Genomic DNA, 14,085 nt, shown 5'->3' with positions numbered 1-14,085 from the left:
GGGTGGATCACGAGCTCAAGAGATCGAGACCATCCTGGCTAACACAATGAAACCCCGTCTCTACTAAACATACAAAAAACTAGCCGGGCATGGTGGCGGGCACCTGTAGTCCCAGCTACTTGGGAGGCTGAGGCAGGAGAATGGCGTGAAACCAGGAGGTGGAGCTTGCAGTGAGCCGAGATTGCACCACTGCACTCCAGCCTGGGCGACAGAGCAAGACTCCATCTCAAAAAACAAAACAAAGCAAGCAAACAAACAAAAAAAACACAAGATGCTCCACGGTTACTTTTTTGACTATTAAACTGTGTTTTCTGAAATTCATGTGATCTTGTTGAGAAACCAACCTACATTATATTCCTAATTGACAAGCGGAAGCTACAATTACAACAGCTTCTGAGGAGGGGCCTGCTTTTTTTCTTTTTTTTTTTTGAGACGGAGTCTTGCTCTGTCGCCCAGGTTGGAGTGCAGTGGCCAGATCTCAGCTCACTGCAAGCTCTGCCTCCCGGGTTCACGCCATTCTCCTGCCTCAGCCTCCCGAGTAGCTGGGACTACAGGTGCCCGCCACCTCGCCCGGCTAGTTTTTTGTATTTTTAGTAGAGACGGGGTTTCACCATGTTAGCCAAGATGGTCTCGATCTCCTGACCTTGTGATCCGCCCATCTCGGCCTCCCAAAGTGCTGGGATTCCAGGCTTGAGCCACCGCGCCAGGCCGCCTGCTTTTTTTTTGAGATGGAGTTTCGCTCTGTCTCCCAGGCTGGAGTGTGATGGCGCGATCTCGGCTCACTGCAACCTCCGCCTTCCGGGTTCACGCCATTCTCCAGCCTTAGCCTCTGGAGTAGCTGGGACTACAGGCAGGTGCTACCACATGCAGCTAATTTTTATTTTTGTATTTTTTCCGACCTCAGGTGATCCACCTGCCTCAGCCTCCCAAAGTGTTGGGATTATAGGCGTGAGCCACCGTGCTGGGCCGGAATGGGGCTGGCTTTAACCTTAGAGGGGCGTTGTCAGGAACAGCTCTCCTGATGCTCTCTGCTTGGGCGCAGGCTGGCCCAGGCCCTGAGGGGCCTCTTCTCTCCGATGCCCGGAAGCTGCCTTAGGGTCCCCAGCTCTCCCGCACTCCACACTGCTCTCCAGGCTGCCAGCAATTCTTTGCTGCCTCCAGCTACTTTGTTTTGGGTAAGAGAAGAAAGGAGGGGCGGGGGAGACAGCAGTCTTTCTCTTGGTGCTACACTAATCCATTCAGGAAGACATTTACTGAGTGCTGGGCACTGCTCCCGGTCTGGTGACATTGTAGTGCACAAAAGACACATTCTAGTTCTCAAGTTCGGCCGGGGGCAGTGTGGCTCATGCCTGTAATCCCAGCACTTTGGGAGGCTGAGGCGGGTGGCTCGCTTTAGCCCAGGAGTTCAAGACCAGCCTGGGCAACATAGTAAAACCCCATCTTTACAAAAACATAAAAAATTAGCTGGCCATGGTGGCCCAGCTACTCAGGAGGTTGAGATGGGAGGATTGTTTGAGCCCAGGAGGTAGAGGCTGCAGTGAGTCAAGACCATGCCACTATACTCCAGCCTGGGCAACAGAGCGAAACCCTATGCCCCCTGAAAAAAAAAAAAAAAAAGGCAGGGTGCAATGGCTCATGCCTGTAATCCCAACACTTTGGGAGGCCGAGGAGGGTGGATCACCTGAGGTCAGCAGTTCGAGGCCAGCCTGGGCAACATGGTGAAAACCCATCTCCACTAAAAATACAAAAATTAGCGGGGCATGGTGGCAGATCACGAGGTCAGGAGTTCCAGACTAGCCTGGTCAACATAGTGAAACCCCATCTCTACTAAAAATACAAAAATTAGTGGGGCATAGGGGTGCGTGCATGTAATCCCAGCTACTCGGGAGGCTGAGGCAGGAGAATTGCTTGAAGCCAGGAGGGAGAAGTTGCAGTGAGCTGACATCACGCCACTGCATTCCAGCCTGGGCAACAGAGCAATATGCTGTCTCAAAAAAAAAAACAAAAAAAAAAACACCCACAAATATTAGCCTGTGTGGTGGCGGGCGCCTGTAATCCTAGCTACTTGGGAGGCTGGGGCAGAAGAATCACTTGAACCTGGGAAGCGAAGGTTGCAGTGAGCAGAGACTGTGCCACTGCACTCCAGCCTGGACAACAGAGAGAGATTTTGTCTCAAAAAAGAAATAAAGAAAACAGTTTATATAAAGTAATAAATTTTTTAAAAAGGACTTCAGTTGGCCAGACGTGGTGGCTCACGCCTGTAATCCCAGCACTTTGGGAGGCCGAGGCAGGTAGATCATGAGGTCAGGAGATGGAGACCATCCTGGCCAACACGGTGAAACCCCCTCTTTACTAAAAGTACAAAAAAATTAGCCGGGCGTGGCGGCGGGTGCCTGTAGTCCCAGCTACTCAGGAGGCTGAGGCAGGAGAATGGTGTGAACCCGGGAGGCAGAGCTTGCAGTGAGCTGAGATCCGGCCACTGCACTCCAGCCTGGGTGACAGAGCGAGACTCCGTCTCAAAAAAAAAAAAAAAGGGATAGGACACAACCGTTTCTGTCTGAAGCCAGGGAGTCCAATAATTGAGAACATTGTGACTGCTCTTATAACCACATTCCCTGCTGTTTCTAGGGCTAAATTACTACTTTAGAAACTGTGGGCCGGGCGCGGTGCCTCACACCTGTAATCCCAGCACTTCGGAAGGTTGAGGAGGGCAGATCACCTGAGGTTGGGAGTTCGAGACCAGCCTGACCAACATGGATAAACCCCATCTCTACTAAAAATACAAAAAATTAGCTGGGCGTGGTGACATATGCCTATAATCCCAGCTACTCGGGAACTCGGGAAGTTGAGGCAGGAGAATCGCTTGAACTCAGGAGGTGGAGCTTGCAGTGAGCCGAGATGGCGCCACTGCACTCCAGCCTGGGCGACAGAGTGAGACTCCGTCTCAAACAAAACAAAACAAAACAAAATTGTGGCTCCCTGGCTACTGGAATAGGGGTATTTAACAGATGCCAGAGAAATCAGGGACACCCTAATCCCAGAGCCACTCCACAGCATAGCTAGACAGACGTGAGTGTTTCCACCCATGACGAGCATTGGGCGGGAGCATGTGCCTCCCTACCCCGAGGCTGTACCAAGCTGCTGCACATCCAGCCCCGGAAGTTCCCTTCAGCAGGCCTGTGGTAATCAAAGCCTGTGACTTGACAAGATTCCTGGCAGCAGTAAAGGCATGAGTAAACAGGCAACAAAGATGAAACCATTAGCCAGGCAAGGTATGAAAGGAGTCACAGCACCATGAAAACCCCAAATCTGGCACCAGGACCGATAATTGCTCCCCAAGGCAACCCACAAGCCTACGTGTTAGTCACTCTACAGATATTTGTTGAGTGACTACTGTATGCCATTTGCAGTTCTAAGCAGCAAGGACACAGCTGGGGAACAAAGCAAGGCCTTGCCCTCCACAGAATTGAAATCCTAGTGGTTCCAGCACTGATGGGAATAGACTTCTTCGTTTTTTTTTTTTTTAAGAGACAGAGTCTCACTCTGTTGCCCAGGCTGGAGTGCAGTGGTGTTATATTGACTCACTGCAACCTCCGCCTCCAAGGTTCACGCCATTCTCCTGCCTCAGCCTCTCGAGTAGCTGGGACTACAGGCACATGCCTCCACACCCAGCTAATTTTTGTATTTTTAGCAGAGACGGGGTTTCACCGTGTTAGCCAGGCTGGTCTTGAACTCCTGACCTCGTGATCCACCCGCCTCGGCCTCCCAAAGTGCTGGGATTACAGGCGTGAGCCACCGCGCCTGGCCGGGAATAGACTTGTAAAGTGACACAGCCCACCCCGCCACAGGGAAGCCCTTGGGTTCTCTCAACATAGGCCTAAAGGATCCCCGGCAAGGGGCGTTCTTGCAGCAAACGGCACCCGGGGCAGCCACATTGCCTGGCCAGGGCACTTGCTATGCTGCCAAAGAATTTGGTCAACAAAGGGACAGTTGTTCAACTATTGAGTCATTTAAGGTTTGCTGAATGCTTCAGACTGGCAGCCAATGGCCCACATTTCCTCACCTTCCTTTTTTTTTTGAGACGGAGTCTTGCTCTGTCACCTAGGCTGGAGTGAATGGCATGATCTTGGTTCACTGCAACCTCTGCCTCCTGGATTCAAGCCATTCTCCTGCCTCATCTTCCCCAGTAGCTGGGATTACAGGCGCACACCACTATGCCCAGCTAATTTTGTATTTTTAGTAGAGATGGGGTTTCACCATGTTGGCCAGGCTGGTCTCGAACTCCTGACTTCGTGATCTGCCCGCTTCGGCCTCCCAAAGTGCTGGGATTACAGGTGTGAGCCACCACGCCAGGCTTCCTCTATCGTCTTTTCTGAAGGAATTTAGAGTGTATGAATCATAATCTAAGTGCTGGGATACAGAACAATGAGAAGACACACCTGAAACTCTGGAATCAAAGTGGGAAAGGACCAGAAAATCAGCCACCTGGACGACAGAGGCTCCCTGTCACTGCTCGGGATGCAGCATCTGGCCATGACATTGTGTCACTGTGCATTGGGAAGACAAGTGCATTGACAATTCACATTCGATAACTGAATCATATTAAGAAGGAATTTGATATGTCTCTACTAAAAATACAACAATTAGCTGGGCGTGGTGACGCATGTCTGTAATCCCAGGTACTCAGGAGGCCGAGGCAGGAGAATCGCTCGAACCTGGGAGGTGGAGCTTGCAGTGAGTTGAGATCGCGCCACTGCACTCCACCCTGGGTGACAGAGCGTGACTCCATCTCGAAAAATACATATATAAATAAATAATAATAATAATAATAATAATAAGGGAGCATTGGCCAGGCACGGTGGCTCACGCCTGTGATACCAGCACTCTGGGAGGCCTTAGTGGGTGGATCATGAGGTCAGGAGTTCGAGACCAGCCTGGCCAACATAGTGAAATTCCGTTTCTACTAAAAACACAAAAATCAGTCAGGCGTGGTGGCACGTGCCTGTAGTCCCAACTACTCGGGAGGCTGAGGCAGGAGAATCGCTTGAATCCGGGAGGCGGAGCTTGCAGTGAGCTGAGATCTGGCCACTGCACTCCAGACTGGGTGACAGAGCGAGACTCCGTCTCAAAAAAAAAAAAAAAAAAAAGCATAAGGAAGCATTTAGAAGCAGAAGGTGGGGTGTGCAGAGCCTAGATGTGGGCGTGGTATAAGCAGAGGGTTCAGGGAACAGAACTGTGGGAAGGAGGCAGCAAAGGCAGGTTAGGCCACATGCGGGGAGCCTGGGTGGCTAGAGACAGTATGTGCCCTCCTAAAAGGGCATTTTTTTTTGTTTTCTTTTCGATTGGCATTTTCACAACATGAAAAGTGAATGTTTAAACGTGATCCTGTAGGCAGTAACAAAACACTGAATACTTCTTTTTTTCAGGGGGACAAGATCTGGCTCTGTCGCCCAGGCTGGAGTGCAGTGGTGCAATCTCAGCTCACTGCAACCTCCACTTCCCAGGCTCAAGCGATCCTCCCACCTCAGCCTCCCAAGTAGTTGGGACCACAGGTGTATGCCACCATGCCAGGCTAATTTTTTAAAAACGTCTTTGTAGAGATGGGGTTTTGCTATGTTGCCCAGGCTGGTCTTGAACTCCTGTGCTCAGCTGATCCACACGCCTCCACCTTCTGAAGTGTTGGGATTACAGGCGTGAGCCGCTGCCTGGCCACACTGAATGCTTTTAAAGGGGGAAAACATCGCACTGAATGTGGTATGAGGACAATTATTCTGGAAGAATGGGTTGAGGGCGGTCAGTGAGAGGCCAATGAGGACACTTCACAGTAAAACAATGAAGTGGAGAGGGAGGGGTTAGAGAAAAAGCCTAGAGAACAAGGGTTACTGGGAGAGAACTTCGTAGAGAACAAAAAGGCCTGGCCTTGGTGACTGTCCAGGGCTGAAGGGCAGGGAAGAACCATGGCGCTGTCTCTGCTCTGCGGAATGAAGGATGCGAGTTAGGAACCGAAGCTGCCTGCAGGGAAGGAGAGAGATGGGGTCACGGGGGCTTCAGGAACTCTCTCCTCAGCACTGTAAGAACCCCTCAACGGTAGACACCGTGCTGCTGTGGCTGGCCCCGGGCTAGTCCTCCAGCGCCCAGGTGCTGCACGTCCAGGAGTATTTCTAGATACCGAGTCCTACCTCCTCACCACTCCAGACTCTAGTTTTCAAGCGTGGAGGTGGCTAAAGATGGTTTTGGCGTGGAGTCAGAAGCAGACAGTTTTGGGAGGAAGTGGGGAGGAAGTCAGAGAGGAGGCGCGTCACCGTCAACTGATCTCACCACCCAGCAGCACTCAGAGGCTGCTCCAGCCACCCCGCCTGAACCCCACCACCAGAACTCACCTGTGGCCCACCCTGTTTTGCTAGAAGATAATGAGCTAACGGGAATGATCCATTACTTTCTGTTACTAATGAACATCTGTTCCCTTTCTTAAAGTGCTTAAAGTAATAGAAAAAAAAAATTTAGAAAATCCAGAAGGTACAGAAAATTGTAAAAGGTCTTGCTGTGTTGCCCAGGCTGGAGTGCAGGGGCGTGATCTTGGCTCACTGCAGCCTCAACTTCCCTGGCTCAAGGGATCCTCCCGCCTCAGCCTCCTGAGTTGTTGAGACTACAGGTGTGCACCATCACGCCCGGCTAATTTTTAAAAAATTATTTGTAGGCCAGGCTCGGTGGCTCACTCTTGTAATCCCAGCACTTTGGGAGGCTGAAGCGGGCGGATCACAAGGTCAGGAGATCAAGACCATCCTGGCTAACACGGTGAAACCCCGTCTCTACTAAAAATACAAAAAATTAGCCAGGCATGGTGGAGGGTGCCTGGAGTCCCAGCTACCTAGGAGGCTGAGGCAGGAGAATGGCATGAACCCGGGAGGCGGAGTCTGCAGTGAGCCGAGATCGCGCCACTGCACTCCATTCTGGGTGACAGACAGAGACTCCGTCTCAAAGAAAAAAAAAAAAATATTTGTAGAGATGGGGTCTCGCCATGTTGCTATGGCTGGTCGTGAATGCCTGGGCTCAAGCAATAATCCCACTTCAACCACTCAAAGTGCTGGGATTACAGGCATGCTCCATCACGCCTGGCTAATTTTTGCATTTTTAGTAGAGATGGGGTTTTACCCTGTTGTCCAGGATGGTCTGGAACTCGTCAGCCTCAAGTGATCTGCCCACCTCGGCCTCCCAAAGTGCTGGAATGACAGGCCTGAACCGCTACGCCCAGCCGGAAAAGTGAGTCTTAATACACTGTAACTGAGGATCATACTGTGAACAAGACACACTATTTAGAGAAACGATACTAGCTGGTGAGCTGCAGGGAGGAGCGTGCTAGCGTTTTCCAAGCTCCCCAGATCACACCACTTTTCGCTCTTCCCATTTAAAAACGTCCCATTCCCTTGGCTTGACTCCTCTGGCTTCCCCTTCTGTGCAGCCAGTGTTAGATCACCACCGATTGTCCCCCGGGATGCCTGAGAGCTCCTAACTCAGCTCCTTGCCTTCAGCCTTATTGCCCTCAAATCCACCTTCCGGACTGCCAAGTGGGTGAAGGGGCCCAGGGGCCGTTTTGGGCCTGCTGCCTTCCCGAGGCTCTCGGGTCAGGCTCCCACTCCAGTACAGCCTGCCCTGGTTTTCCTCTCCCTCATCCCTGCTTTCAACTCTTGCTTTCAGAACACGTCAGTCTTGCATCTAAGTCTTGCACATACTGTCCCCTTCACCCAGGACACTCTTTCTGCATCCAAACCCAGTGATTTAAAAATGTTCTTTGCGCTCCAGCTCAGACGTCACCTCCTCCCACACGTCTTTCCGGAGTCCCCCCATTCTTGGCTAGGAGCCCGCTGCTGTTATCCCATCCAATATTCAGTTGCAGCACTTACTGCATTACATTGACACTGACTTGCTTCCCCATGAAAATTACCGGTTATTTGTGAGTTAAGACGGTCTTGAGCCCGGGCACGCTGGCTCACGCCTGTAATCCTAGCACTTTGGGAGGCCAAGGCGGGCAGATCACCTGAGACCAGGAGTTCGAGACCAGCCTGGCCAACATGCTGAAACCCCATCTCTACTTAAAAAAAAAAAAAATTGGCCGGGCGCAGTGGCTCAAGCCTGTAATCCCAGCACTTTGGGAGGCTGAGACGGGTGGATCACGAGGTCAGGAGATCGAGACCATCCTGGCTAACACGGTGAAACCCCGTCTCCACTAAAAAATACAAAAAACTAGCCGGGCGAAGTGGCGGGCGCCTGTAGTCCCAGCTACTCGGGAGGCTGAGGCGGGAGAATGGCGTGAACCTGGGAGGCGGAGCTTGCAGTGAGCTGAGATCCGGCCACGGCACTCCAGCCTGGGCGACAGAGCAAGACTCCGTCTCAAAAAAAAAAAAAAAAAAAAAATTAGCCAGGCATGGTGGCGGGTGCCTGTAATCCCAGCTACTCAGGAGGCTGAGGCAGGAGAATTGCTTGAACCCGGGAGGCGGAAGTTGCAGTGAGCCGAGATCATGCCACTGCACTCCAGCCTGGGCAACAGGGTAAAACTGTCTCAAGAAAAAAAAAAAAAAAGTCTCGGGGCAGTATCCTGGTCATGGTGCAGAGGCATCCAGTAAGCATCCTTGAATCAAGGAGCCACAGTGACTTCCCCTCTGACTTTGCCGTCAGACCTGTCACGAGACTGCCGGCTCCACTGTAGGGCAGTGCTCCTTTCTTCCTGCTGTGAGGGGCTGGGTTGGGGGCCTCAGGGTGAGGACCACGTCCCCACCTATCTCCTTTTATTAGCAGAGCAAGGGTGAGTATTCCCAGGAATGAGCACCTCACTCTACTAGTCAGGAGCCAGCTCTTGACTTATTGCCGAGAAAATCACTTGCTTCTTGGCTTGGATGTTGCCTGGGATACCCCACAGTCAGGGGAGGCTACTTCCTCGTGCCCACCCCTTCTGACTCTGTCCAACAAATGGGATGAGTGTCCCTGTCCCACTGGCTGCTCTTCCCCTTTCCCCAAATGGTTTATTTGCTAGAATAGTCTTTACCTACCAACTCTTAGCTGGATGCAGACAGACAAGACACTTACCTGCTTTCGGCAAGAACCTCTGCCTTTTCTGGAACCCAGGATATAGTCCAGATCGCTGCTGAGCTGCAGGGAGAGGTGGCTTTCAGTGCCAGCCAGCCTGGGCTGGTTTTCCCTTCTGTGGTCGGTTTCCCTCCCTCTGCATCCCCCTCATCCCCACTGCAGGGTTCCAGACTCTCACCGCACACTGCACCTTCAAATAGGTTGGGTTTGAAGCAAAACCCAAAGAGGCTACTAGCCAGTCAAGCCACGCTGTACCTCCCCAGGTGGCAAGCCGGTTGCTGTTTACTTGGCTGCTAATATGACTCGGACAAAAGTCCAGGCTGGGAAAAGATTTTAACAAGGCAGCTTGGGAGTGAGGGGAGATTCACCGCCCACTGAGAGACCTGGAAGCCAGGGAGGAAGACAAACACTGAAAATCAATGCAATGCAAACACTTCTGCAAGACATGTGGTGCCAGAAGCAAATCCCTGCTTCTCAGTCTCATGCACTTTTCTTACTGCTGATAACCAGCTATTTCAATGATCCTGGGAGGCACCCTCCTTGCAGGAATACATTTTCTGTTCATTTTGCATGTATTTTGTTGGAGGCTATCATGTGCTCAGCTGCAGAAGGGCTGCAATGTAGTTTTGGCACATTCTCCACTCTTAAGAATGTTACAAGTGTAAGAAGTGGGCCAGGTGTGGTGGCTCACGCCTGTAATCCCAGCACTTTGGGAGGCCGAGGCGGGTGGATCACGAGGTCAGGAGATCGAGACCATCCTGGCTAACATGGTGAAACCCCGTCTCTACTAAAAGTACAAAAAATTACCCAGGCGTGGTGGCGGGTGCCTGTAGTCCCAGCTATTTGGCAGGCTGAGGCAGGAGAATGGTGTGAACCCGGGAGTAGGAGCTTGCAGTGAGCTGAGATTGTGCCATTGCACTCCAGCCTGAGGAACAAGAGCAAGGCTCCATCTCAAACAAACAAACAAAGACAGCCTGCTCACAAAAACGAAGAGGTTCGAATGGTTTCTGTGAAAATTCTGTAGGGCTTGGCAGGTGATTAAACAGGTCAGAGGCGGGTATCGGATTTGAAGCACGCCTTAGCAGAGGAAGATACATTATCTCCCCACTGAGTGTTAAAAGTAGGGGGTAGTAGGTAAGAAGACAGGGGAGGGAAGAGAAGTCTGGCAGCTGACATGAGCTTAAAGTGGCAGTTGCAGATAAGGGGGTTACAGTAGGCACCAGAAACAGTGGTGCAGTGCTGTGTCACACCCACAAGCATGGCTCAAAAAAATAGAGATCGGTGTTGGTGAGGATGTAGAGCAATTGGAACCCTTGTGCATTGCTGGTGAGAATGTGAAACAGGGCAGCCATGGTGGAAGACAGTATGGCAGGTCCTCAAGAAAGTAAACACAGAGGCCAGGTGTGGCGGCTCACGCCTGTAATCCTTGTGCTTTGGGAGGCTGAGGTGGGAGGATCACTAGAACCTGGGATTTTGAGACCAGCCTGGGCAACATCCAAGACTCCATCTCTTTTTTTGTTTTTCTGAGATGGAGTTTCACTCTTGTTGCCCAGGCTGGAGTGCAATGGCACGATCTCGGCTCACCACAACCTCCGCCTCCCGTGTTCAAGTGATTCTCCTGCCTCAGCCTCCCGAGAGGCTGGGATTACAGGCATGCGCCACCACGCCCGGCTAATTTTGTGTTTTTAGTAGAGATGGGGTTTCTCCATGTTTGTCATGCTGGTCCCGACCTCAGGTGATCTGCCTGCCTCAGCCTCCCAAAGTGCTGGGATTACAGGTGTGAGCCAACACACCTGTCCAAAAATTTTTTAAAAAATTAGTCAAAAAAAACCCCAAACAAAAAATTACCCAGGCACAGTGGTGTGTGTAGTTCTAGCTACCTGGGAGGTTGAGGAAGGAGGATCACCTGAGCCCCGGGGTTGGTGGCTGCAGTGAGCTATGATCATACCACTGCACTTCAACTTGGCAAGACCTTATCTCTATTAAAAAATAGAAAACTTGGCAGGGCACAGTGGCTCATGCCTGTAATCCCAGCACTTTGGGAGGCCAAGGAGGGCAGGCGGATCACGAGGTCAGGAGATCGAGATCAGCCTGGCCAACACTGTGAAACCCCGTCTCTAATAAAAATACAAAAATTAGCTGGGCGTGGAGTGCTGGAGTGCAGTGGCGTGATCTCAGCTCACTGCAATCTCCACCTCCTGGGTTCAAGTGATTCTCCAACCTCAGCCTCCCAAGTAGCTGGGATTACAGGCACCTGCCACCATGCCTGGCTAATTTTTATATTTTCTGTAGAGATGGGGTTTCACCACGTTCGCCAGGTCGGTCTTGAACTCCTGACTTCAAGTGATCCACCTGCCTTGGCCTCCCAAAGGGCTGGGATTACAGGTGTGAGCCACTGTGCATGGCAAGGGTCAGCGTTTAGCAGGGCAGAGTTTCAGTTGCAAATGTTCTGGAGATGGAGGGTGGATCGTGATGGCTGCACATCAACATGAATGTACTAAACGACGCTGAGATGCATACTTCCAATGATACATTCTCTGTTACATTTTACCACCACAAAAAGGCAGGAAAGCTGGGTGGGTAATGAAGCTAGTAAGGTTACATTTAAACACAAATGGGCAGCAGTAGGGTGTGAGGGGGAGGCGTTAGTATTAATGTGACATATAATCAAATGGCTAGGAAAGGACTTTTAAAATATTAGGCAAACTATGGGAAATAAAGTCTGGAAATTACATTGTAAATCATTTTAGTAATAAAAAATTTGTAACAGTGGCAAATAAATCCAATGGACAAAACAACAGCAGCAGGCAACATCCAACAGGCATTTGGAAGCGGGTGGTCACGGTACAGCAAAGAAACATGAATTAAAGACAGAACTGAGTCTGCACAGAGTGACAAATGAGGCTGCAGAGGCAGAAAAAAGATCATCCCCAGGGAGGGCTCCTAGGCTCCAGCGATCCACCCACCTCAGCCTCCTGAGTAGCTGGGACCACAGGTGCACACCATCAACCTGGCTAATTAAAAAAATTATTTCTTTGTAGAGGTGGGGCCTCATGTTGCCTAGGCTTTTTTTTTTTTTTGAGATGGGGTCTTGCTCTGTCCCCCAGGCTGGAGTGCAGTGGTGCAATCTTGGCTCACTACAACCTCCATCTCCTGGGTTCAAGCGATTCTCCCGCCTCAGCCTCCCGAGTAGCTGGGACTACAGGCGCCCACCACCACGCCCGGCTAATTTTTTTATTTTTAGTAGAGACGGGGTTTCACCATGTTAGCCAGGATGGTCTCGATCTCCTGACCTTGTGATCTGCCCGCCTCGGCCTTCAAAGTGCTAGGATTATAGGCGTGAGCCACTGTGCCCGGCTAACTTAAGTTCTTTAAAAATTTTTTTTTACATTATATAAACTGTTTTCTTTCTTTTTTCTATGCTATGCCTCAGGTTTGAAGATGTTCAGCTCAGATTGCCTGCATCCAAGGACCAAAATGTAAATGTTAGGGCCATTCTTCCAGGTCAGTTTGCATCAGAACCATGCAAGTTGCATCTGTTGCTAGTTATAAGAGAGAGTTGGGCCTTTCTTCAGTTTAAGGTCTTAGGTGGGATGCCAAAATTTGCGTTTCTAGCAAGTTCCCAGATGATGGCCATGCTACACTGTGAACATCACAATAGATCATGTGAGTGAGAATGATCAGAGCAGGCTGAGGGTGTGGGGAGAGGAACACCGTCACTTCTCCCAAGCTGCAGTTCCTGCAGATCTATGCTGCCTTTGGGAAATGTTTAGTATCACACCGGACATAATTACTTGTGCTGCATTTTCTGAATTATGCAGTTTTCATCTTAGCTTAGAGTGGAGCCAGGGCAAAAGAGGAATTCAAGTTGGAACAAGGAGTCCGAGAAGACGCGACTGCTGGACAGAACAAGCGATGAAGCCAGTCCCCAAACTGATGAGCCCGCAGCTCTATCCGAATTAAATGGGCCGAGAACACCAACACTCCACCCTCCTGGTACAACTGCATTGCAGGGAGGAAGCAAAAACATCTTTCCTTCATCTGCTATCTCAGCTAAGCAGTGCACTCTTTCTAGCACCTCACTACAGTCCAGTCTTTCTGTATTCTGTATTCACAATACAGGTTTATTATGAACTCTGAGCAGAAGCTGTTTTTCTCCCTTTTGGTTTCTTAGTAACTAGGCAAAGTACAAGGCTCACGGTGGGTATTTAATAGATACTTACTGAAAACTTGCCTGTGAGTCGATGTTCATCTCAGTTGTTGAGGCACTCACGGGCCAGGCTTCACTTGGCTTTTCTCACTGACTACTCAATTCCTTCTCAAAGCAAAACCCGTGGATATATCCAAGGAACTGGCTTCATGGCTTTTAAAAATTCTGTCCAGCTTTAACTGGCTAGAATAGGGCTCCTCATCCTTGTCATAGGCTGTCCAGAATGAAGTCCAAATCCAGGACTTGAGGAGCATGTCATGCTCCCCCGAACCTGCAGAAGTCTAAAGAGCACCTGCATTGATATGCATGTCATGGATGTAGAAGGGGGCCGGGATTTCAGCGCACAACAGCCACATTTGGGGATTTTCCAGATGCCTTCGCTTTCTTGGCTAGTATTTTGCAGTCCATTTTGCACTGAAGGCTTTTTATAAAATTGCTTCAGGAAACTAGGGGAGTGAGCCTTGCTAGCAGAAAGGGGGCCAAAACAGATGCACAGAGGTCCCTTAGAAGTTCAAGGGAACACCATGAGGCCAGGGAAACATCTGCAGGGTCAATGTAGAGAAATCAACAGCAGTTGTCGGGGAGGACAGTGAAGGCGGCGGCTGCTGCTGGGCCACCCAGAAAGAGAGGTCCCATGATACCTCTTGCATAACAACTGCATGACACAGGCCATTCACCTTCCAGGAAGATTCCAGGGTAAAGATCAGCCCCAAAATAGCCCATCTGGGTGGTTATTTTCTCAATTCTGTTAGTAGCACTCTCAGAGAATACAGAGTATAGCAAAACGGAGCCCA

At 50.6% G+C, this 14,085-nt stretch overlaps 1 protein-coding gene across 2 annotated transcripts in view; it reads right to left on the bottom strand.

Annotated features, from left to right (window-relative positions):
- SLC25A18 (solute carrier family 25 member 18) overlaps positions 1–13,574 on the bottom strand; it is a 27,969-nt gene extending 14,395 nt beyond the window's left edge. The window contains exons 1-2 of one of the 2 annotated variants that reach the window (XM_025399543.1): positions 13,305–13,574; positions 9,082–9,144 (exon numbers count right to left, since the gene is read on the bottom strand). The gene's annotated coding sequence lies outside the window, so the exon portion shown is untranslated. The remainder of the gene's footprint in view (positions 1–9,081; positions 9,145–13,304) is intronic. The other variant, XM_025399544.1, reaches the window with a different exon arrangement.
- Between the last annotated feature and the right edge of the window lie 511 nt (positions 13,575–14,085).

The sequence above is a fragment of the Theropithecus gelada genome, chromosome 10 (assembly GCF_003255815.1).
Source record: "Theropithecus gelada isolate Dixy chromosome 10, Tgel_1.0, whole genome shotgun sequence".
NCBI lineage: Eukaryota > Metazoa > Chordata > Mammalia > Primates > Cercopithecidae > Theropithecus > Theropithecus gelada.
This window is presented reverse-complemented; position numbering and strand designations above follow the sequence as displayed.